The 25,516-nt window shown below is 39.6% G+C and overlaps 1 long non-coding RNA gene across 1 annotated transcript in view; it reads left to right on the top strand.

The window, feature by feature from the left end:
* The window catches only part of LOC122400600, a 152,642-nt gene that overhangs the window by 38,687 nt on the left and 88,439 nt on the right, over positions 1 to 25,516 (top strand). The window contains exon 3 of the long non-coding RNA XR_006259361.1: positions 24,448 to 24,485. This is a non-coding gene — a long non-coding RNA (uncharacterized LOC122400600). The remainder of the gene's footprint in view (positions 1 to 24,447; positions 24,486 to 25,516) is intronic.

A 25,516-nucleotide genomic window follows, 5' to 3' on the forward strand; every position in this document is an offset into this window, starting at 1 on the left:
TGTTCAGTCTGTGAAACAGTATGCGGAAACTTTGAAAACTAATATCACCGAGCGACCGACAAAGGCTCGCTCAACGACACAACGCATACGTTCCTTCCACTCACACGCGCGCATTCTTTAGATACCAGCAAACACACGCGTTGTGTACACTTGGATTATTCGCAATTACGCTCCGCGGATCAGATGACTCCTCTCGAACAGCGCCTTTATTGCGGCTTTATTAAACGACGATGGCCGATGCGATCGACCGTGGATCGTGGACACAAAGTCTGAAGGCGGTGAAGAGAAGGAAATCGGAGAAAAAGAGAAACGAACGATCTTATCGAGCGAAATAGAAAGAGGCGGGACGAAGGGGTAAAGCGAGAAAGAGAGGAAGAAAGTCGGAAAAAGGGGGTGGTGCGTCGGTGTTCGCCGAATCGCAAGCTACCGAGGAACTCACTTTGAAAAGCAGTAATACCTAAACCGCGTCTACCTCTTCTGCAGGGGAAATACGCTTTCATCCGAGAACGGGCAAGTATCGTGTAGCTACACGATAACTCTGCCATGGCCACGATACTTCTCCGCCAGGTACACGAAGTGGACTCCGGATGTACACAGAAAACGAGAAAAGGCTTCTATGACCCGCGATTGCTTCGCGCTTCCCGAGAGACCCACGTATGAGGAAAAGTCAGAGGAATCGGCGGCAAGGTGTGCTCTCGTGCATACCGGAAAAAGTCGAAAACTCGAGAAACTCCGCGAGCATGTAATGATACACGTGTGTTATGACCAACTTTGCTCCTTCAGACCCAGGCCTTGTTACCGTGGCTATCGTTCGAGTGCTCGTCAGATTTCCAAAATGTTCCGGCTAACATCACGATCGTCCGCCGAGAAATGGAGTGCCATCTTCTTGCGCGCACGGCCGTCAGCATTGAACATCCTCGGTAAAATACACTGTTGGGTCGTTACATATGTTCCTGTTTCGTGCTCGAACGATTCCCGATACAAAACTGTCAAACTCCGCGACTTTATTCGATCAACACGTTCGTTGCGGTGGAAGCAGCGAGCTGCGTCGCCATTTTCTTGACTTCTCGGTCGGAACGGTTACTCCCACTCGTGTTCGTACAGTATAAATGAAAAGAAACTTGTTTCTTATGAACTGAGATACTCAAGGGTTCGTATTTTAATAAATTGAGAAAAAAACATATCGATTCATCCGATCATCAAAGTTAAGTTGACCACGATCAGTACTTTAGGATGGGTGACCGCCTTATTGTTGACACTATTATTGTTGTATACTGTTTACTATGACACAGTGCAGTAAACTGAAAATAAATGGAAAGAATTCATAAAGAACAAGTTTCTTTTCATTTATAGTGCTATTTACTTTCTGAGACTTATTCTCTATCAGAACCCACTTATATTAAATCTAAATTAATAAAATTATACCGCCTTTTATAATTTCGAAACACTGAGCGCTTAAATCGACTGTGTTTAGACCGAACAAACGATAATGTTTACTTCCAGTGTAATTACTCTGGATACTTACTCGATATCTATTCAGAAATTTAGCTTTTTAAGTCCAGTTATGGTTTCCAACTTTGGTATTGGCGAACGTTTGACTCGCCGGAAATCGGTGTACAAGGAAGAACGACTCGTCGCTCGATTCGCGTCAGGATTGTTTCGCGAACGGTTCGACGTTTAAGAAGAATGGTGGACATTCTTGGGAGCCGCGTACAGTTTGGTAATTTATTTCTTGCCGGATCTCCTGACCACAGGATGCTTGACGAGGGTGGCTCGAAGGTTCATTTTCGAGCTGCGCTCGAACGGTCCGCACCGGCAACTATTTCAGAATCAATTAAACTATCGGGGCGACCGAGTGTGCGATTGAATCGTTAATTAGCAGTCGCCCTTCGTGTTTCTAGGCTCCCTCTTAGAATTAAGGCAACCGGCACGTCCTGGCCTTTATTTACACGCGCCGCGTCTCCGAAAATTCACGACACGAACGCAACCATGGTTCTTCTTTCCTTTCATTCGTTGTGTTCGGATGTGCAAAGTGTTTCTTGAGGAGATCATTCGATATACAAATATACGCGAATGCTTTTCCATGTTTAAAAATGTCTTCAACGTTTGCCCGAAACGTAGGAAATTCGTGGGGGAAAAATATGATTTTAAAATTTAATTTGGAACAACTATTGCTGTATATATTGTTACTGTAACAGCATTAGTAAGCATGATGGCTTATATTTTTTTTGCTGATTACCCTTGCTATTCCTTTCACGGATGGAATTTTACATTGTCCTAGATAAAGAAGCAGACGAAACTGCATTTTAATTTAAAAGGTTAAAAGAATAGAAAACTGATTATGCTTGAACGACACAATTTTAAAACCTTCGAATGAAAATGATCTAATGAACATTGTTTCATTCATCGAAGACAAATTGGAACTTTTCCAACACTCAAATGTTATCTGTAAAATAGAATGTCTAGACTACGATTCCTGTCCAATCTCGAGATAATTGAGAAACAAGATTTATGAACGCAAAAATAGTTGGAAATACCAGGATAGAATAGGAAGTAACATTCTACTCTATCTAACCGTCAAGTGTCTAGTGTACCTAATATAGACTACCTAAATACCAAAATTTTGCATATGTGATGGAATCGACCTGTTGGAAGACGGTTATTTTAGAAACGACGTACATTAATACATGCAACATCTTTCAGAACTAATTGGACACAAAACACTCCACAGACGATCAAACATACCATTCTTTATGTAGATAATATAATAAAAATGATCCACAAACAGAACCACATCTAGCATCTTTATTGCGAAGACTGCTGAGTTTCTTCGTGTCCTGATGTAAATTTAAAGTGTATATTTCTTTGTGTTTTTATAATTTGAAAATGTCATGCTTTTCCAATCCATTTCATATTATAATTTACTACATTTTCTTACATTTAATCTAGTAAATTATATGATGTTTTTTTAAATCTGATAAAATTATCAAGTTTGTCGTTAGACATAAAATTCGTTAAAAAATTTGTTTTATACAACGTAACTCATAACTCATATAATAAAAATCTAAGAACATAATTGTACCGTCAAACAACGAATTCTTTATTGTATGTGTCTGTTCATAGTATCGTCAGGATAATCATTATCATCAAAGATGGTTAGTTAATTAGCGACCGTTGATGTGAAAACGCAATATTCATTATTTATTAGAACAATTAAAGGTATTTATATCAACGCAAAAATCGTACTTTAGCTCTTTTCATTTTACTAATATAAACGTCAAAAATTCTTCAAATACACTCCATTCACAAAAACTATTTATTGTTCAAGATCTAGTTTTCAGTATTCTTTTACAGTATAATGGCGAACGCACAAAGTAAATCACTTTTTATTTATTTATAATGAAAATTTGACTAGTAGTTAATGGGGCGGAAATGTTACATGGTGTTTCTCGTAATGTTGAAAGATGTTCAGAGTAAAAATGAAAGCCCATCTCGACACCCAAACCCTCGACAACGTTGGACACGGGTAAATGCAAATTATTTGCCCGTCCATCGGTCACGATTTCCCGCCCAGCATTCGAACACTAATTATGCCTGCGCCAGCCCCGAAAGACGCGCAAGATTGTTAAGAATCACAGAATGCCGCGCGACAAATGAAGCGTTTCAGAGATAGCTCGCGGTCCTCCCCGCGTCGTGCGTGAAAACAAGAGAGTGCAGACTGCAAAATAAAAGGATCACCCGCGCGCTGCAGCACGAGCCACGGAGCTCCATCAAGCCCTTCGAAGGGTTATGAATAAGGGATGAAGTTCCTGCGCACATACGCCGCCAGTGTCCACACATTCATACGAAGTCAGCCCGAGTTTTAAGCTCGATTGTATGCCGGTAAACGAATAAATGTGCAAATTTGACGAACCAGCCCCACTCTCTCCTCCTCGTTCCCTCTTCGTCTATCGGAAAACGGACGCGTGAACACGCACGGTTGACAGCAACGAGTGTAGGCGAAAGAAAATAAAACAAAAAAAAAAAAAAAAGGAAAAATTGAGCCGGGGTGGCAGGTAGCGAGAAAAAGATGGCATTATGCGCGCACGTCCACGCGTCCATATTTTCCAGAATTTTCTGGACTCGCGGCCGCGTGTCCGCGACAACGCGCGGAAAATTTATAGAATCTTGAAATCTCGGCGAAATTCAAATTTCATATTCGCCGGAAATGCATTAAAACTCAAAGGACATTAATTCGTTCAGTACTTATTACTGCAATGCGTATGAAATGATCCATCGAAATCTTTCAGAAAATTTGTTGATAGATTAAACGTTGTGTTCTATAGGTAAAGTTAAACAAATGGATTTTTATATATTTTATAATTATCAATATATTCCTATCTCTTAATCTGATACAATGTTGATATACATCTGTATACAGGGTGTACAATATGGTTGGGACAAAACTTATACTACTTGTTACTGAGATCAAAAAGCTAAAAAAAAAAAGTTATAGAAAATGTTCGAAAATTTCTCTCTGTGTATGAATGCAAGCTTCCATTCCTCGAATTAGTACCATTCCAAATATTCTATCTGTATTGAAAATAATAGTTAATGCATCTTGAATATATTCCCTAAGTTGATCTGTTTTGATTTTGAATATTGAAACCCCGACGACAGTTACAATAATCAACGAGTCGAGCAAATTGTTATATTTTCGTGCGAATCTGAGAACTTGTTCCAATTTGGACGATTTTTTCGAGATTCTGTCCCACAGTGCGAGGTTGGGAGCGCGCGTATGCGTGCGTGGGTGCGCGTGCCAGAGGACGGATCGAGGCTCATGGACGCGCTGGGCGTTCCTACGCGCGGATCCGTGAATAAAAATAATTAACGGAAAATATATACGAACGTCGAAGCGGCGATTGATTTACGGGAGCGCGCGAAAGGTACGAGGCGGGACCCGTAATTTCGCAAAAACCGCGTATCTGCGGGTTCGGCTTCGATTTTTTGTTTTTACCCCGGCCAACCGGATCGACTGCACACCTCGCGTCCTTCGTCCCTCTCTCTCTCCCCCGTCATTTCTGAGTACACCCACGTATGAAACGGAACGTGCGCGGGCCTGTACAAATTTACGCACGCGTGCGTGTGTAAGTGTTTGTGCGAATTTTTGTTCACTACTCACCGTTCTCTCAAACCGTGCGAACTCGACGATCCATGGTACTCGTTGCCGCGAATATTACGAATAATTAAGCAATGTTTTTTTGGGTTTCATCAAACGCACTCGCTGACGGTGCGGAGATACACTTTTGGCCACAGACAATTGTGTTTTTGTATCGTCGAGGAGGTTTTGTTTCACGTTCGTCTGACCGTTTTTTTCGTAACTTGACGGGGGCGACTTTCGCGGCGTCCTCCGGTGCGACATCGATTTTCTTTTTGCTGACTGTTTAATCATGAAATCACATAGTTCATTGTCCTTCTGCCGCGGTATCGAAAATGGCCAGTGCCGGTGATCGATACTCTGCTTTTTCTTCGCGTTCGATTCGATTGTCGAATCTGCAAGATCGGATTCGATCTCGGCCAGACTGCGATGAGATGTGCAAAATGCACACGACATTTATGCGCGTAAAATATGGATACTGTCTCGTGAGAGGTCGCTCCGTGCAACCAGGGTTTAGATTGTGGCAATTGAAGTTCTTTAATGTCCCTCCGTTTCTATCGGATATACACAAGTAGCTTGTTTTAGCGTGGATTGATGCTCTCATTTGTGATACGTTCTAGTACAAATTTATTTAATCTTTTTAAACAGCTGACCTGGTTTATTCACTACGATATTATTGTACGTTCTGACGGTGTACGTACGTTACCATTTTCATTCGAAGCAAGTAACTCATCTTGGATGATATATTTACTTATGTCTATTTTCATATAGTAATTAATAGCTGAAGGCATGATTCGTGGTATGACTTAATGATTCGATTACAATATATCAATTAGAAAATTATTGGCTTAAACTAGCTTCTATCGATGAGATCAGATTGTATTTTGTGTTTTTAAAGTTTCTACGTCTCGGGCTTATTGTTGAATATTATACAAAATGTTCTAACATTTAATTAAACTTATAAAAGCATTTCATTCAATTCAGTGTAATTTAACAAAGATTACAATTAATAAATGTGTTAACAAGAAAATATTTAATAATATTTGTAATGTTTTAATACATTACACAATATAACGCATTGTAAACACAGCAAATAATTTTAAAAAATTTGTAATATAGATTATTTTGCGTCCAATGTTAATTAATCGGTGACTTACAATTAGAAGTACGGTTTAAATCCAGTATTGATATGGTTATTTTTGCTACATCTAAAGTTCGTGTCACGCTACCTGTCAATAGGAGAGCAGCTCAGTATTGCGAATATACGTATATTATCGTATATGTTAAAACATACATATAAAATGAAGAATACCTTTTTAAAAATAACTAATGACGAAATAAATTTCAGTTTATGCCACAGTTGCCCATGTATGTGCTATACAAATTTGCATTTGCATAAACATTCACAGTATATTGACGATGATCTATAGACTGAGACTCGTTCTTAAATTCTGCATATTTTATACACACGGTGAAACGAAATATTGTAAACAACCAAAATTATTTTATGAGCTAATATCCCTTATTTTTTAATACAAAGTGATTGACAGTGTTGGAATTTCTTTGGCTATTTATATTACAATGTTACTGATTTCAAAATTTAAGTATTCTAAACTCTTTACTAATATATTACAAAAAGATGAACTATTTTTTAAGAAACAATTTATGTCATTCGCTTTCTTAATAAACATATGTTTTATATTTAAATTTAAGTATCTGAGTATTCAACTATAGACATCTCGGTCCATAATAATTTGCAAATTTAATTATCAGGAGTATTTCTTCTTCTTCATAATCTGAGAAGAAAGAGGTAGAAGATGATTATTGTGTTATTGACATCAATAAATTCTAAGTACATTCTCTACTAAAAGAAACATAATACTTTTATCGATAATTGGGTTAGCCTCGAAAGCTGCTGTCAAACTACATTTATAGAAAATTAGATTACGATTTCTACAAAAAGTTGGATGCGTCTCTACATCTTGAGAATAATTTCCATTTTCCTATACTATCATTTTAGGCACCAAAAGGTTAACAGAATAGCTTCTACTATAATCCCTCACTACTTTTGTAACATCTTACCAAGACTCGCGAAGTGTCACCAAATTAAGAGTAAAACATTCGCAACATCCTCGTTTGCCTTCGTACGAGGCAATATTAGGGACGTTAGGACCTTGGAATGGCGCCAATGCATCCAGGTGTACGAACTTACAAGTGGTGGAAGGCAGATGGTAGTCACCCTCCCCTCCTGGTAATAACCCGTGCGGCTTACTTGGGGTAGCGGGGTTACCCTTGAGAGACGCGGTACCGTAGCTCCTAAATAAATCCGCAATTTAAGCAATATCCGCGCTGCATAATTATTCAGACCTATTAACGCTAGATTTGCGAACATCGATTCCACGTATATCTTCGAAGCCCGTTCTGTAAACAGAGTTGCATCAAAATTCAGATTTCTTTTAATTAGAACATACATTTATATCTTTCTATTTTGTAGAAATCATTTAACACAATTATATTTATCATTTAGTATCTTTAATTATATTAGTAATACAACTTATTCTCCACATGGCCTTCCTTACTGTTCCTTATATTCTTATTGGCAAACTCTCAGAGCTCAAACCTTATCTGTTTATAGTAAACTGTAGATGGCGATACCAGCGGGAATCTCCACAAAATATAAACGTAATAGATACTCAACATACTTAAATTGGTAACAAATAATAGTTATGAGTCTTGCGACTTTAAATATGTAAAATCGACGGGTTCCGTAAATCTAGCGTCAGAGCCAATTCTAAATGAAAAGAATTTCGCCATACAGACGTGCTAGCCTAGCATAATATCTTAATTGTTCCGCGAAGAACGAGCTTCGTCCTTTTCCTCCGAGGCCCGCGAAAGGCGTTCTTCTGTCGGCAAACACCGAGAAGTACTAAAAAAAAAAGGCGGAACACAACGGTGCGCTGTGCGTTCCGCTTTCTTCCTAGATAATAACTTTTTTAATTAAAGGAACCACTCCGACGGCGAAGAAAACAACGGCTGGATAGCCGGAACGACAGGGTGTCTCGCGTGACGTAAGGTAGCGCCCGTTGCACTTTACATTATCTTATCCTCGAGAGGGGTGAGACCGTTTACAAAGCAGCGCGCGAAGCGGAGGCGATTTAACGCTCTGAACGACTTTCTCGCCCTAACGCGGGGGGTGGTGGTGGGAAACGAACCACGAGGCTAGAGAGCTAAGAACCCCGAGCGTGCCGGGGCCGAGAAGGACACCGCAATAGTGGCATAGGTGAGTCGAAGAAGGACAGAGGACGAGTCTTGTAGACATAGGGCTAGGGTGCTTAGTTCGCCCGGTGTGAAAAGCGGAGAAAAGCGCAAGAGAGCTTTTTTTCCTGGGCTCTGAAGTAAGTGGCTACATCGTACATAGCACGTAAGTCCACAGGTGTCCGCGGACAATGACTCGCGTCCCCGTTACGCGTCTGCACGTGCATGTGTTGCGTGGATAGAGCCGATCGGTTGGTGTGCGGCTGCCAGAGATTCGCCGGCTGGTGTGGGTGCGTGCACGTACGCGGATCCTTCGAAGGGGTTGGACTACCGGGAGAAGTCTCTTAATTTCCGTGCTTCGGGACAAAGGGGGAAAAACGAGCGCTCGAGAAAAGAGGCGAAGGTAGCGAGAAGTGGGGTTCGCCTCGTCTCCCTTTCGCCGGTCGGTTCTTTCTCTTGTTTCCGTTGCCCTTCGTCTTCGTCCCTCGTCGGCGGTCCTACGGTGCCGCATCTTCCTCCTCCTTTCCCTTAACTCTCCGCTGGATGGTAAATAGGGAGAAACAACCGGCGACAACACGACGAGGGTGCGCCGCGGACTCGATACGCGTATATACGCAAACATTCGCGCAACAGACGAGATCCTTTGACTCTATCTCCTGACAGCTTCGCTCGCAGCGACGATGAAGCAGCCGCGGGATCGCCGTGACTTTAATTCCAGGATTGTTTGTTCCGCCTTCCCTCAGAAGTTAACTGAAGTGGCACAGAAGTTTTACCGCGTCATATGTGCCATTATATCTTCGGTTTATCCTGCGATTGTGCGTTCCGCGGAACCCGGAGCCGGGCTCCGGGTTCCCCGGCAAGCTTCTTTTCATATAAACATACACACTTCAGTAATCTCGTTCGGGCTCGTTCCTACGCGACAAAAATCCCCCGATCGTGGAAACTTTCGAGCATATTTAAAATTCAGACCCGGTGTTACTGGAACGGAACCGGATCTCTCTTCGGCTGGCAGGTTCCTTGGTCTTCGACTATTTCCAACCTTTATTCTATCGTTATTGTCCTCGTGCTCGATCCTCATTGCCAACTTAACGTGCTTTTCCTTATTTCTGCTCTAAAATATTAATATGCTACGTCTGAATTAGGTGATTATCAATGTTTGTGTACAAATTAGGTATCGAGATTTCTTCCTTTGACACATTATACTCGTTACAACATACAATTATTCCCACTCGCATTGGTACATTGTAATGATGATTCGCTATAAATGAAAAGAAACTTGTTTCCTATGAATTTTGTCAGGAGTAACAAGACTCACTTGTGTCGATAAAGCAGATCAGGTAATCAGTAAAAGTCAGTTTGAAGATGGTTTTTATTTAATTAGAAATGAACGTAACACATTTATATTATACATAATGTTTTGAATATAGCAATAGAAAGCATGATATACATACATTGAATTTTTACTATATAAATTTTCTTAAAATTATTTTTATATAATTTAACAAAAATTAATCATTACTGAAAACTTATAAATTTAATAAACTTGAATACGCGGTCACTATCAGATTCATGTTACTAATTAATCAAATTATGATCAGTGATGAGTCAATTTGTATCCTCTCAAATAACACTAATGTTGAAAATGGTAGTCCAAAGTTTTATTTATAAATAATCCTATGACTTCATCACACATGGTACAACGCATTACTGTATCATATTATCTTCGAAGATGCGATATATTCCTTCACGCACGACATTTAAAAGTGCTGCTGCGACTTTGGTACGTCAGACTCATGAATAATTAACTCTATTAGGGTGGGATGTAACCCTTAAATAGGTATGAAGGAGTCTACTAAACCTCTACTGAAGGAGATAATATGCTGTTAATAGACAAAATTATGTAGTAATGAACAAAATTGTTTTATCGATAATGAAACATAAATTTGTGTACTTTTAAAAAAACAGATAGTTTGGCGATCCCCCTGCGTGCTTATTATATTGCGAATTTGATCATACCTATTTAATCCCCTACAGCTCAATAAACCCAATCACACTCGATTTTTTCGTAATACAATATTTAATAGTTCCGAAGGTTTAGCCACTTATTATTATTTAATGATATCAAATCACTATGGATTTGTTTAAGGGAGGGTCTATTTCGGGAATCGCATTTCCTCTTTCTGATTTTTAAACTGCGTTTTTGACATTTTCGAGAAAGTCTGGTTAGTCTTATACTCTATGAACATTTATGTATTCTATTGTCTATTACATTTTCTGTTCTTAAGAGTTTCTTTCAAGGTTTTAATGGATTATTATTCTTATCAAAAATAATGTTACATGACTTTTTTATATTTGCATTATAGTACTAGTTTTGTTTACTTTTATTGGTATTCATAAAAAGTATATAGTTTATTTTGCATTCCTTTCCTAATTTTTACCCATGAGTGCAAACATGGTCGTGTTTGGTATCGTTTCCATTAAAAAAAAACTCGGCAATGTGATTACAATAATTTTATAGTTGCAAACTGGAAAATGTAAAAATGTTATTTTTGTTCTTTCGATGATTCGTAGTTACGTCATTACGCGAATTATAAATAACATGGACGCTCGTCTTGTCGAAGCAATTCTAGAAATTGATGAAGACGACTTCACGAACAATATCGAGGGAAAGAGTGGCGAACATTAGCGAGGGACCACTTTAGATAAATTGCACTTTCTTCCTGTGGAAGCTGTTAATTGAACCTTCGTTACCTGCTAAGACCATATCTGCAACTGAAGTATAAACCGATCAGTTAATTTTTCTGATACTGCCTACAGACGTCAGGTATACTTAATTATAAAGCCCCAAGGTCCATCAATCATGATGATACAGTACATCTGCAGAGGACAATTGGCTCGCGTTGCCATGTACAAAACTCCAGTGCGAGCAAAACAAAGCTGTCGGATCGAACGTACCAAATTTACGTGAAGCTTGAATCCGAAATTCGGGAAGAATTTACTCGTCAAAGCAATAGTCCCGACAAACGAGGCATCAATCGATGGGTATCATCTCGCTCGACGACGTTTCCAAACATCGAATCATCGGAAACGGAGAATACGTTCCCGAAAACGATTCCGTAGAATGTCCAACCGATCCTTCGTTCTCGAATTAAATCCATTATCCTCGCGTTATTGTCTCCGGTGGTGGACCAATTTCGACATCTGCCGAATGGCAGCTGAGAAAGAACAGCATCATCTCGAATTACGCGGGACGCCGCGTCGTCGTTTTCTCTATCTATCTGCCACCCTCCCCTCAGCCTGTCGCTAATCCGAAAAACCTCGAAGAAGGTTCATCATCTGCTTGTAGGTGGCTGTCCGTCCGCGACGACTGCATAATGCCGTCCGTCTCGTGTTTGCGGCGTTTTGTGGGCAAACAAAATCGACGATCTCCAGTTTTCCCGCTGCTTATTTCGTCCCCCCGTTCCGCCCCCGCCGCTCGAGCGCAATATGAACGCACGGGAGCGCGGGGCCTCCCTTTATCTCCGCGGTCGGCGCACCTTTTGTCGATGTTCGCCCGAGCGACGCGCCGGTGTTCTGCATATTTTGAATATATCCGAAAGGATCCGTGCTTTCTTTTCGACGTGCCGCGTCCTTTTCTCCGCGCGGGGCGCAGACGTGATCGAGTGCACCACTGCGGCCGTCCTCCTGGCCGGAAGAACGCGTCGGGGGATACGCGTTCCGAGATATTGACGTAACAGTACGACAGGGGCTTGTTAAATATTTATTCCGACCGAGACACAATGGCCGATCCTCCAGAAAGAGGATCACAAAAAGAACAGCAGCCGGTTAAAAAGTCACGCGTCGCTGAGAATCTGGGATTCGCGACCGCGGGGGTGAGTGGGAGCTGATCTATTACGGGAAGAGCGATACGATCCGGAAGTACCAGGTGACGTCCTTTCTGTGTCAACCTATGCAAAGCTAGGATGTTGTGGTTCCGAGGAACCGGGTGAAATTCGCGTCGTGAAAGCATATTCTTCGTTGAGTATTGAAACGAGCAAGGTGTTTGTGATTTTGGGACGAAATTCGAATGTAATAACTAGTTATTATAGACAGTTGATTCCATTGTGTTTGTATTAAGTGTATCAAGGTTTAAAAATTTGTTAAGCTATTTAAAAATGGAAATTTGTAATATTTAAATTTTTGCTCGTTAATTTTTCCCTTTTTCTACTACATAATTTTAATACCCATGTATTATTGAATTACTCCAATAATTGGACGGTCAAGCAAAGTTAAACTTTCGTTTCTGCAACATCCCACTTACATTTAATTGATTAAAATAGATAGAAGCCATCTATTTGAGTAAAATTATTTTAATTAGAAAATACCAAAAAGAGCAATAACATAACAAAAAATATCCTTCATTATTTAATCGTTCAGTTCTACCAAATGAAATTGGTTTCCGTCGTCTACCGAAAAATCACATTTTCTCAGTTGCGTCATTGTTGTCTTAAACTTGATGCTCTTATTAGAAAAGACCAACAAAACCCGCCCTCACGCACGGCATCAAGAAAGCCGTGGAAGCACAAGCGCCATCGTGGCGAAAGGTTTTATCTTCGTTTCCACGTAATTTCCTCGTAACGCCAATTTTCCTCGAGTCTACTAACCCTTCGTCGCACGTTCGAGCGCCCTCTGGGAAAACAAAGGTGTCGCTTCTTCAAAGAGCTCTTAACTGCTTCGTATCTCTTACCGTTTCTCTCACTTTAGGGACTCGCTTTCTTGCGACTTTCCGCCCGGAAAGATCCCGGCTCGCGTTCCTTTTCTTTCCCTCCTTCGTGATCTCCGGTCTATCTATGTCGCTCTACCATAGATTTTATCCCAAGTATCTCAAGATTCTTGGCCCCAGCCCCGTTAAACTTCACCACCCTTCTTCGCTCCACCAAGAAAGCACTTTATCTCTCGAGGGGTTGCTTCAACAGGTTACAAGACATCGGAAGTTTGGTTTTTCTTAGAAACACCCACTCCCAAGGAAGATTTACTCCCTAGCTACCCCGAGCTTTTCTTATCCCACGGAAAGTGGCTGCTAAACACGGCACCCTTCGCGTTGATTTTCTCTGCTTCTTATCCATTACACGGATCATAAGCACGATCAAATCTTATCGTTTGCAATTTCTTTTTTCTTTTCTACATTAAGAAAAATAAAGCTTCGACTTGTAAATAATCTTACTACTATTATTATTATTATTTCTATTTAGTATTTTATTTAAAGATGAAGATGAAGCTTGAGTACTCCTTAATTGCCCCTAATTATTTCGCCTTCTAATTTTTCTGAGAGAGAAATTATTACGTCCTCTGCGAGAACCTTTCAGGCTCGCATATTTATATTTTGCAATTCAACGTACCTCCTAAAGAAAATATTTTTGTATACTTAAATGAATCACTTTGTATACAAAAGCAGTTTGCAAAAATTTGCATAATTTCTTCCCGTCTCTGAATTAATTTACCATTTCCCGTTTCATAAACTCGGTTCAATGAGATACGCAATGAATGACCCGCCCTGACTGCTACCAAATTTTAGCAAAATATTTGAAGAAATTTGTGTACATTAGAATTTCTCAATTCCATTCTTGTTATTACATTAAGCAGCCCTCGCATTCAGTTACTTTTATTAATAGGTATATTGCTGTTTGTCGATAAAAGTCTATGAAAAAATTCATATTTTCAACTGCTACACCAAACATTAATCTTCAAATTATCCATAACAGTGTAGCAATGTACAATAATTATAAATATCTGTGAAAAATAGAGTAAATGTATGTCAATGTCTTGTATGATGGAAGAAATACTATATACTGTAGAGTAATTTTAAATTACGATAACTAGTAAGAGTTCAATTATAAAATGAAATTGTTATAGAATAGTATTTGATAAGAAAGAGATGCAGATTTCTTTATACAAGATAGATTTTTATAATACTTCTTCAAAGAGGCGAACAATACAAGAAAAGTAACACTTTTTCCAAGTTACAGTTATATTAAATTCTTGCGAAATATCTCCAAGATACGAATGCAGAAAATATTGAAGAAGAGAGCCATCCTAAGTAATCCTTGGATTATGTTAAATATTACAATATTCCACGATACCTCGAGCATAAACAGAATTATATAAGTTTAACGCCGGTTCACTAACCATAAAATCTTCTTCTCCCCTGTTTCCAATAAGGAAGTACTTTATCCTATTCCGCGGGGGTGACTCCAACAGGTTACAAGACGCTGAGAGCTTGAATCGTCTTCCTGGCTGCCACCCCTAAGGAAACACCATCCCTTTACATCTTAGTCGCTTCCTGAGCCTCAAGGAGGTACACCCTCCCTCAACCCAGCGAGTTTTCTTAGCCCCTTTACGGACGAAGAACTTCCCTCGAAGATTTTCCGGGCTAGAGGGTACGGATAAGAAACCTGTTGATGAAAAGAGATAAACCGGAGGGATGAAGCCTGGAAAAGAAACGAAAAGCATTTTCTTACGACGATCCCGTGGCCGTCTCATCCCCTCTTCCTCGAGTCCACGTCCTCCTACCCCCGAGGCGCCCTCGAGGGAACAAGATATCAACTTGTTGCTGTCGGGATTGAGCGTGGGCCAAGGATCTAGAGGGAAGAGGTTTTTATTTTATTATTTAGAGACGGCACGCGAAACCAGCGATTCCCTTTCCTCGGTGTAGTTCTTTTTCCTCCCTCGTAGATCAGGAATTCTTTGTTACGTCAGGCACTCCCACGCAGGATATAGTACGTAGAAAACGATCGTAGAATTTGATTTTTTCTGCCCTGCATGATCCGCATTAATAAACGAACGATCTTCTTCTTGACTTATTTTCGTACCATTTAAAAGAATTGAGATATTTTGGTTGCTTTTAGACTTTACATTTTGAAGATTTTCTTCTTCTTCAAAAAAAAAAACAGTAGTATTTTGAACTGGCGTTTGAAGAGCGTTTAGAACTGGCCCTTTTATTATTAGTTTCTCACGACAATGGATGACTCTACAAAATGAATTTTATTGCATATTTTCTATTTATTTTTTCGCAAAAAACTTTCTCTTTTTTTAATGTATTACGATTTATAAAACACTCTACGTGTGTCCTTTTTCTTTTTGGTTCCCTTTATGATGGAATTCGCTGACAAATGAAACGAACGGAGAAATTTTTTATTCGAGCTTTATTGAAATTATTACTTGTGTACGTTAGAGAAATGCAGCGCATTCCCGTATTGCAGCGAAATAGTTATCAGAACAAGTGACGCACATTGAATTTCATGATAAAGGAATGCTATTCTTGGTGCCTTTGTCGTTCGGATACTATCGACTTTTTTCTTCTGCTACTCTGCAGTTCTCTGAACGGGTCCAATGAAATTTTACAAATACATCGTGAACAATTGCGCGATAAAGCTACTGCGTCGCAACAAATTTTTTCGCCCGGCAAATATTGCGATGTAATTAATCGCGTAAATCGCGCAGAGGAATATTAGATATACTGTAGATCGATCATCGTTGATAGACAATTTGCGTAATTAGTAAAATAAATAATGATACTTTCAAACCAGAGAATAAAGGATAACAATTTTACTTTTAATAGACAAATTTAATTACGATTACATTAACGTAGAACGAATAGAGTAGGATAATTGTAAATGACAGTGATCGATTACGCTTGAAAAATTGGAAACCCTGTTGAAAGGAGAAAAATATTAGAAATTGATCGGTTCGTGCCAACTAGGGATACTTAAGCTAAACTTCTAACGGGAAATTCCGAGGACATGCATCCATTCGGAAAACACTTGTTGAACATCGAGCTAAGATTGCTCGAACTAAGAAGCCACTTGTTGCTTCGTCCTTCCTGTAAGGAACTCGGAGTCCCGTTTGAGGATACTTATCGTAATAGGTGGATAAATCATGCTCAAGCCCTAAACTTCGCTTCTCAAAGATTAGAAGTCGCTGGGATGTGAATCGTTCGTACTAATTTCTTAAAATTTTCTTTCTAAAATGCCTTCATTTTCCTTACGAGTTCTGATTCCTCGAAATCTGGATAAAATGGTGGCCACCCTAATCGTACTAAGATGTGGTTTTGAGTCACCTACCAAGTTCACATTAAAGATATTTTCAAACTCTACGGTTAGCTAAACTTGGTAAGTGATCACATCCTAGTATGATTAGGATTAATTTATGTATGAACCTTATCGTACATAGAGTAGTAAAAAAAGTAAGGATCGAGCTAACGAGGGGGCGTAATAAATTATGTTGTATTTGACATATATTTCATAGTAATTAGCGGTACGTAACTGTGGCACTGTTAAGGTCGCCAGTGATCCCTCAATTCTTTGATTGAAATAATCCATTACCACTACGATTAGATGAAAGGGGCGTCTCCTGAGGCAAGGGCCACGTGCTTCTATAGCAGTTCCAGACACACGTACAAGTTACATGCGTGACGCCAGTTTAATCAATTGCACGATATATCGAGTGCCAACTTTAGATACGGACGCACGATTGACGAAAACAAATTTATTTATTGCTTTGAAATATGTTTCGTAGAAGGTCATCTTTCATGCAACTCTTTGCACACTTTTATGCAACTGAAAGGACCTAAAATGTTTTCTCTTCTTTCATTTTTTCTAAAAATATCCTTTCAAATGATACGAAGTAATGAAACTATAAACTACTATATTTTGATCAGATAATTACTTCGATATAATGCACCGTTAACGGGATTTTAGTGAATCAACTTTCAAAGTAAACGAGCATACGAAGTACTACACTTGTGTTGTTTATCGAGAATCTAGTCACGAATCGTTCAAATATAGTCATTTATTTAGACTTGTGTGCAAACAGTGGCGTGCGTGGCGCAAAAATAGTAGCCTATCGACCGACCCGAATTAATGTATTTCCACCGAATTAACACGATGAATGGCGGAACTTAAAAAAAAAATACAAGCTCTCCCCGAGACTTGCGAGATGATTAGATTCAGCCACGTGCCTATTGTGCCACCCATCGATGCAACGCCCCTTCATATATGCGCGCGTGTGCGTGTCGTTCATGCATTCACTGCTTCAATCGGGCGTGGACCGTAAGACGCAGCACCATAATCTCGCATCCCGTCATTCGGATCGAAACTGGATTTTACGATAATTTATTGCTGAACTGAATCACCGATTCCACGATTGCTGTCCTCCTCCGAAACTTTCGCCCTAGAATCTTCAACTGTTCATCCCTTTCGTTAGAGTTATAAAATTTTACTTTTTATTTTTTTATTTAAACACGAATAACCAGGTTCGTACTTCCTTTCCAAAATCTACTTAGTTACTAGATTAGTTAGTAGAGTCATTTTCTTTTTACTAAACATTCTGCTACATGGTGTTTCAAATCTTTATGGATCAAGATCCATTTTCGTAGTAGTTTTTCACGACCTAATTGTTTGCAGGTAATGCATATATTTACACGATTTCATATTAATGGGATCTACTTGAAATTATTTATTCACCTTGGTAATTTATGCTTTAGTACACATTCGTATACTCTTCTTTGTAAAAGCTTGTACTCAGCACCTAGCAAAAATTTTAATTGTTAAAATACATTACATTGTTACGTTATAATTTGATCTACTCTACTTTTGAAGTACTTGTGAAAGTAATAAAGAATTTGCTAAGGAAGTACAACTAAATTGCTGTTTCCAAAACCTCAAATGATTAGCACAAATACGAAATAAATTTTATGGGTAAGAGAAGGAGTTATTTTTGGGAATAAATGTAACTTTGTCCACTTTGTTCATATTTTTTACAAAACGTGATATTTTTCTGATCCTTGGTGTAAAGTTTCTAATTCTAGAATTATTATACTACGGGCTATTTTTCCTCTGTTGTGTACTTATCAATAGCAATAGATTTATTTCTAAAATGGTTAAAATAATCAAGTAAACAATTCATTTCTCAAACAAGTTTTAAAAAGTTCATCATTTCGAAAAAAATCGGTCAATAATAATATCAAGCCAAATATATTTATCTCCAAATTGCAATTTTTAAAATTACTTCCAGTTTTTATATTTTTTGCAAAGATAGGAGGCTGTTTTTGCTAAAATTAAAACAAAAAATTGACTTGTAAAAAGCATTTGCGAATAAATATTGTTTGCTTGGATATTAATAATAAAATACTGTAAAAGAAAACGTTAAACAGTGTACATAAATTATTATCGAATCAAGCCATTCGAAATATTTTTAACTTTTCGTTTTATTCTTGTCTTCTCCGGACACAATATATAAAATTAATTTGGAAGATCTTGACGAAAGAGTATGATAGAAAAGTTATAGAAATTACCTGTGGTTATATCATGTCGCATTGAATTAAAAATAATTAAATAATTAAAATATATAACTGAATATACTAAATAATATTGGCAAATAACTAAATTTAGATTGCAATAATTATAATTATACACCTTTTATAAGTTACTTATATTGTTCCTACAGAGAAGATGGTTAAAAACGCTTAGAATGACATATAGAATAATTTTAGAATGCGCAAGTATTTATAAAATTCAAAAATAATTTGTTCCTCCTACAATTAAAAATAATCAGAATAGTCGTGTTTGGACTCATTTTAATCTGAGAAAATTCGTCAATTCATTGGTGATAGTAATTAATACATTGAAATTAATCCTTCAATCCATTACCCAAAATATGTAAACATTGGGTCAAATAATTACCTTATACGAATTTGAATTAAAAGCAAGAATAACAGTACGTAAAACTATTTTCCTAAGGCCGAATATCACAGGAACAGACGCGCCGAAAAATCACAATAATGGTTCACGCAATACCATCCGTATAATCAACGCGCAATCCGTGAGGCTAATTCCGTATCCAATACCGAGCATCGTAACGAGTTTACGCGAGAGGGACTCTCTCGATCGTCTAATCGTTGCGTAACACGGTGGAAGCAACCCCTCGTCCATTCTCGCCGCGGTTTGTCGTGGCGTCGACGAGGGTAGCATCTAATCGACGATGACGAAGAAAGATAAGAACTGTCGCACAATTGGTGAGAGAAGGAAAGGGAGAGTTCAATCTTGGCCAGGGAAAGGAGGACCGTCACTATTTGATTTTCAACCCCATCGTCCCTTTGACGACGTGGACCGTAAGTCGATGGCCGTCGGGAGGCGGACGATCGACTTTGAATCTCCTTTTATCGAGTTACGTAACGCCGCGAAAGGCAGCCGGGCAAGTTCTTTGTCTATCGGGCCATCTGTCATCCCCGAAGAGCCCCCGACGTTTGCTCGTCAGGGGAGGGTGTTGGGACAGCGACGTGGGCGTCACGGCAGCGCGTTTAGACGACCTACTTGTGTTTGTAAATGCCTGCTCGCGGCTCTCGTCTGGGCAGACGGTACGCGTGTATTCCCACGCAACGCCAATACGATGAGATACGATCGCGATAAAAGAGAGATAGCGCGACAAGTAGAAGCGAACCTCTGGGATACGTGTGTATCGAGTATTGATTTTCCTCGTACGGAGTTAAGCCAACGGGGTAAGCCGAGACGCGACAAAGTTTATTAATCCTGGGGGCAGCGAGCGCGTCTGCGTGGCCCCGGCCATGGCGAAACGCGCGTTTCACAGGGATACGAAAACTTTTCATGTCGTTTCGCGGCCGCCGCAACGGAATTCATACGTTTCGACGGTGAAACGCCCACCCTTTCGAAATAGACTTTCTGGCTAAATAGTAATTGAAGAAGATGGATGGACACGGGTGATAAGTTGCACCTTTTCGATTTCACGGCGAGGCGATCGCGAAGGAAAGTGTCGCTGCCGTTCGATGGACGAGGGAACTCCGGATAATGTGGACAGCTAAGTTTGACTCATAAAATGACAAAAAAAACAAGAATAACGCGGCATTCTCATTTTTCGCCTATGTCGTTTTATTAGTTACATCCGTGTATGGAAAATTTGTGTACGTCGAACAAAGTTTTTTAATTCAATTTCCAACAAATTTTGCAAAGTTATATAGTTGATATTTTAACTTTCAATTTTTAAATTTCATCGTTGATCCCTCCAGCAGTTTCCCAAATAATAAGTTTTATATATAATTAAGTAAATCATTTATATTGACTGGTGTTACATATACATTTCAAGAAGACACATAATAATTGAGGCGTTTGATGGAAGAAAGGCAAACACGCCTATGTTTCAAATTCTGAGAAAGATGAAATTAAAAATGATGAAAAAATGTCAATGAGTTTAGAGATTGTTGTATATGTACTTGTACTAATAAGCAACAGATGTCCAATTAAAACGAGCCTGCAAACCAACCCTGGTGGTTATAATGCAAATTTTGAGTACGTTTATATAGATTACAAATTAAAAATGACGTTTTATATATTATACAACGAATTATAAATATTGAATTATGGAACATGATATTAAATTTATATTTGAATGGAAGTTAAGTGAAATATCTTTTACAAATATATGAAAGGAAAATTTGATCCAAAGTTATCATCAGCCTGTGCATAATACACAAGGGGGTCGGCCACCTCTGGAAAAAATTTGAATGGGAGATTCTAGAGGCCAAAATAAGACGAAAGTCAAGAATACCAATTTGTTGATTGATGCTTTGTTACAATGTTATTAATGTTTAAAGTTCTATACCGAATGGAAAATTTTTCGGTGAAATTAAAACATTTCAAATTGTTTTGAAAAAATTAGTTTTAGTTGTTAGGGTCGATTACAATCATTTTTGGTCATCAGACATACCCCCGAAATCCTACGCACTTTCGAGAAAAAAATTCCTTACCGAAAATCTAATGTGAGGCCAGAAATAGTTCCCCGAAATTTCATGCGAATCTTTAAAATATCATAACTTCTGAACGGATTGGAGGATTTTAATGTTTCAAAATGCAAATAACGCGTATTTTAGTGGAGAATATGTAGAAATCCTAAAAATATTCAAGAAATTGTTCCTTAACCCCGTAAAGTGAGAAAACCCCCATAAAAATGGTTCAATTTTTAAACGACCATAACTCCTACAATAGTGAATATATTTCAATGGAATTTAGGGGGGAAGTAGAGCTCATCGGTAACCACAAAAAAGTACTAAACAACTTTTCCGTACAGCGTTAAACGAATTTTTAAGAAAAATCGACAGGGGGTAGGTGCCTAAATTTTTCGACGAAAAAAAAATTTCAAATCGTTCTGAAAAAATTATTTTTAGCTGCGAAGGTCAATTACAATAATTTTTGGTGAATAGACATACCCCCGAAATCCTATGCATTTTCGAGAAAAAAATTCGTGTAGGTGGACAAATTTTATTAATAATTTTGTTAATATCTTTTTAGCGAAGAATCAATCAACAAATTGGTATTCTTGATTTTCTTCATATTTTGGCCTCTGGAATACCCCATTAAAATTTTTTCTAGGAGTAGTCGAGCACCCCCTACATATGTAATAATAACATTTTGTATTAAATATTTTCAACCATACAGAGCTATTTAAACAAGCATTCTTAAATTTATCGTCTTTAAATAACCATTTTTCTAGTCACGACGTTCTTGACTCGTGTACTAATGATACTTAAGAATCAAAGTTATGGTAATCGCGAAAGTTTTTAAGAGGGTTAAATAAAAGGAATATCAACGATGAAAGTATATAGTGGCAATATTTCAGTATTTGTAAAATGTTAAATTTAAAAGTTTGGTATCCATGAACAGTTTGAAAGCTTTTGCCGCGAAACATACAGCCGCCAAAGTGTTAAGTGCGTCACCCTGGATATGGCAATAGAAGCACGAAATGCAAGAGAAGCAATTCACGAAGAAAGTGTTTAAGTCTGTAGGCCTCTTTCAACAAGGGAACCACACGAAGTTTTATGCGCCAATGTCAATGAAACTTCGTAGGCAGCTGAAAACCCCGAAGAATATTTCACCCACGCTGCAATCGTACGCGCAAACACTCAATAATTTACCAGATATTTAAAAATAAACGATGGTTTCGTTACTTTTCGGTGCTCTATTTGGTTGTAAAGATTTATTAAAACCGGCGGGTTGAACAAAAAATAATAAATTGTAAATACTGAAAATTCTCCACAGTTTTATATTTACTTTACAATAAAAGAATGGTAACACGTAATAGTACAAATGTTTCAACATTCGACAAAAACGAGCACGTGAAATAGTAAATGGAATCTAACAAGTATGAATATTGGACAAACGGGATACACGATGATCCTTAAAATAGGGAATCTGTGTAAAAATAGGGACAAATTCCAAAAAATCGGAATTTGTAGTCACCCTTACTTCAGGCAGGAGTTTCGTCTTAACTCTCGGTGGCGTATAAATTGGTCAGAGGAAAGGCGCGGTTACGGGAACGAAGGAAAGGAACGCGGGAGAACGACGGGGAACATCTAATACATCATAAACTTACGAACAAAGAGGAGAGAGGATGTCGTGGTAGCACCGGAGAATACGCCGGCTCCGGTATCCTCGGGACAAAACTTTGCCTATTTGTTAAGTCTTGCCCCGCCGAAACTGTCTCAGATACCGCCGTCGAACTATACCTCACACCTATGACCTCCTTAGTCTCATCCTTCTTCCTTCCTAACCCTCGCTGCCGTTCTTCCGATACCTTGTCTCGGTGCATCCTTCGGCGGGATGCTGAATAGGAGCCACAAAGACGCATTCTGATTCGCGAAATTTGTCTCCAACGAGGGAAATTGATGATGCAAGCTAATTCAACTACGCCAGTTACCGCCTTCGAGCGACAAAATCGGGACTCGCGACTTTAATCCCAGTTCGATCGAAATAAGTGTTTCGTATTTTTTTACACACGTTCGTAAAAATATTATCAGTGGATTCCCGACGTTTTGCCGGTGAAAACAAACCCAAACACAATCATAGGCTTTTCAAAATTTAAGATTTTTTTCAAGTGTAATTCAAAATAATCGAAATAGGGTCATGTTTGGACTCGTTTTCATTGAAATACCCTTACCAGCCCATTTATAATGCGACCGTTAAAATGCGTTAGAGAAAATATTATCTTTTTATAATTGCTTGAAAAGAGCTACAAAACTAGCCCTTTCCCTTTCAATCATATTATAAAAACAAGGAAAAAAACAAAATAATTATAACGTTTACTACGTAACTACCCTATCAATATTATCTGAACTACAAGGACGATAGGATGAAGAGCTAGACAGTTGAACATAATTAAATTATTAATAAACAGGTTTATTTTTCACGCCCTTTTGGAAAGTCTCTTTCGAAAACATGACGGATCGACAGGCAGTCATACCAGGTGGATCATAGTATTTCGTGCAGCGTATAAATTGACGGCGGAACGGTATTACTATTCTGTGAGCTAATATCTATCAGAAACTAAACTCGTACTAGAGCGGGAATCCCGAATTAAAAAGTTGAGCGTGGAAGCGTGGTCATCTGCATCTAAATTTTCTCTGGTGCAAGTTCGGTGGGCGCGGCGTTTCGAAAGGATTTCAGTGTTTCCGGAGGGACAACTCGAAAAAAAGGCTGATAAAATTTTTCGCCATGCCAACGTATGCGTGATCAGAATTCGCGAAGTTTCGCGCATGTGGTTCGAGGCAAAAGTTCGAGTGCGACTCGCACACATGACATCGCTGTGTCGGAGTGTGCATCGAGGGTGGTGGCGAGCTTTGGGGGGGTGGTTTCATTGTGACGACAATATCGCCTTGGGCGGCATTGGCGAGGCAGAGATGCAAATTTCGTGGAGGACGGGCTCTGTTCTCTGCGTTTTCATCTCACAGACAACGAATTTAGTAATACTGCAAGGGATTCTAACGAAACTCTGTTCTTCGAGGTTTACCCCGAAACAACGACAATTAATACTCCTTTGCGTAAGAATGGAAAGATGCGCCCCCGAACGTGGGATCCTTAACCGCTGTGCGTTTACACAATTTCTATTCGTAGACTGATATAAAAATGGGGGTACTTTGGAAGATTGACTTGTATTAATTTCAAAATGGGGCAAACAATCTCGACCGATGGTATTATGAAAGATTTTCATTTGCATTTATTTTTCTGTTCCAGGGGACAGCATCTTTCGAATCGCCACGGCAACGTTCATCGTAAGTATCCATTTCCTACAAAAATTAGTCGCCGGTGCGCCGTTCGATCTGTTTTCCGCGAGTGAATCGCGAGTGTCCCGTGACGAGGAGCGCAATAGAGTCCCAAGTACAGCGTAACGGAGGCTGACAAAGCTCATCTCGAAGGGAGTTCAGCGATCAGGCATTGTGCACCGTTGTCGATTTCTCAGCGTTCTACGCCAATGCATACGTATATGAGCGCAGGGAACGGGTCGACGGAGGGAAGGGGTTGACAATGCAGCTGCGACGGGGTGGCAGCTCCGTAGTCGTCGTCGTCGTCGTGTAATGTCAGTGGCGATAGCGCGGTGGCGGAGACGAAGTAGGAAGAAGGGCGGTCAGACGTACGGGGGTAGACGAAGGGTACGGGAAGAGTTTGAGGGGTGGGACGGGGACGGAACTGGCAAACGGAGGTGGAGACGCTCTAAGGTACATAATCATGCTTGCTGATTCCTTCCCTAATAAAAGTCTCACTGTCAGCCCATCCCCGACGGGTCGTGTCTAACCCCCTCCCCCCCTCTTTGGCCCTCCGTGTCATCCCCCCTCGCGGAGATCCACCTTCTCCGTGGCCGGGTTGCTTCTGCACGGTTGCAAGTCGCGCGCACACGCATCGCATAGACAAAAGTGCATGTGTGCTCGCGAACGTACCCTGCAAACCGGGTCCGCGCGATGCACCACCCTTGCAACCTAGCTGAGTCCCCGTGACAGAGTAAGCAGTAAGCCCGCTGTGTTAGAAGACAAAAGTAGCGGGGGTGTATGCGCCCCCCGGGTGGGCGGGGGCAACGCGAATTACGCGAGATACGGGTCAGAAATGCTTGCTGCAGTACCATCCGAAGTTGCAATCTTTTTCATCTCCCGATATCCACTCGAAGATTACGTACTCTCTCCTCCTCGTACCGTTTCGTTCCCTCTTTCTACCACTGTTTGTCGTCTCGCCCGCGCTGCCGATACCAACGACTTAGGCCGATGAGTACGCGTTCGATCCTATCGAGATCCTTACCAAGAACGAATCGCAA

The sequence above is a fragment of the Colletes gigas genome, unplaced genomic scaffold (assembly GCF_013123115.1).
Source record: "Colletes gigas isolate AHSC1104 unplaced genomic scaffold, ASM1312311v1 Colletes_gigas_Sc00019, whole genome shotgun sequence".
NCBI classification, from domain to species: Eukaryota; Metazoa; Arthropoda; class Insecta; order Hymenoptera; family Colletidae; genus Colletes; species Colletes gigas.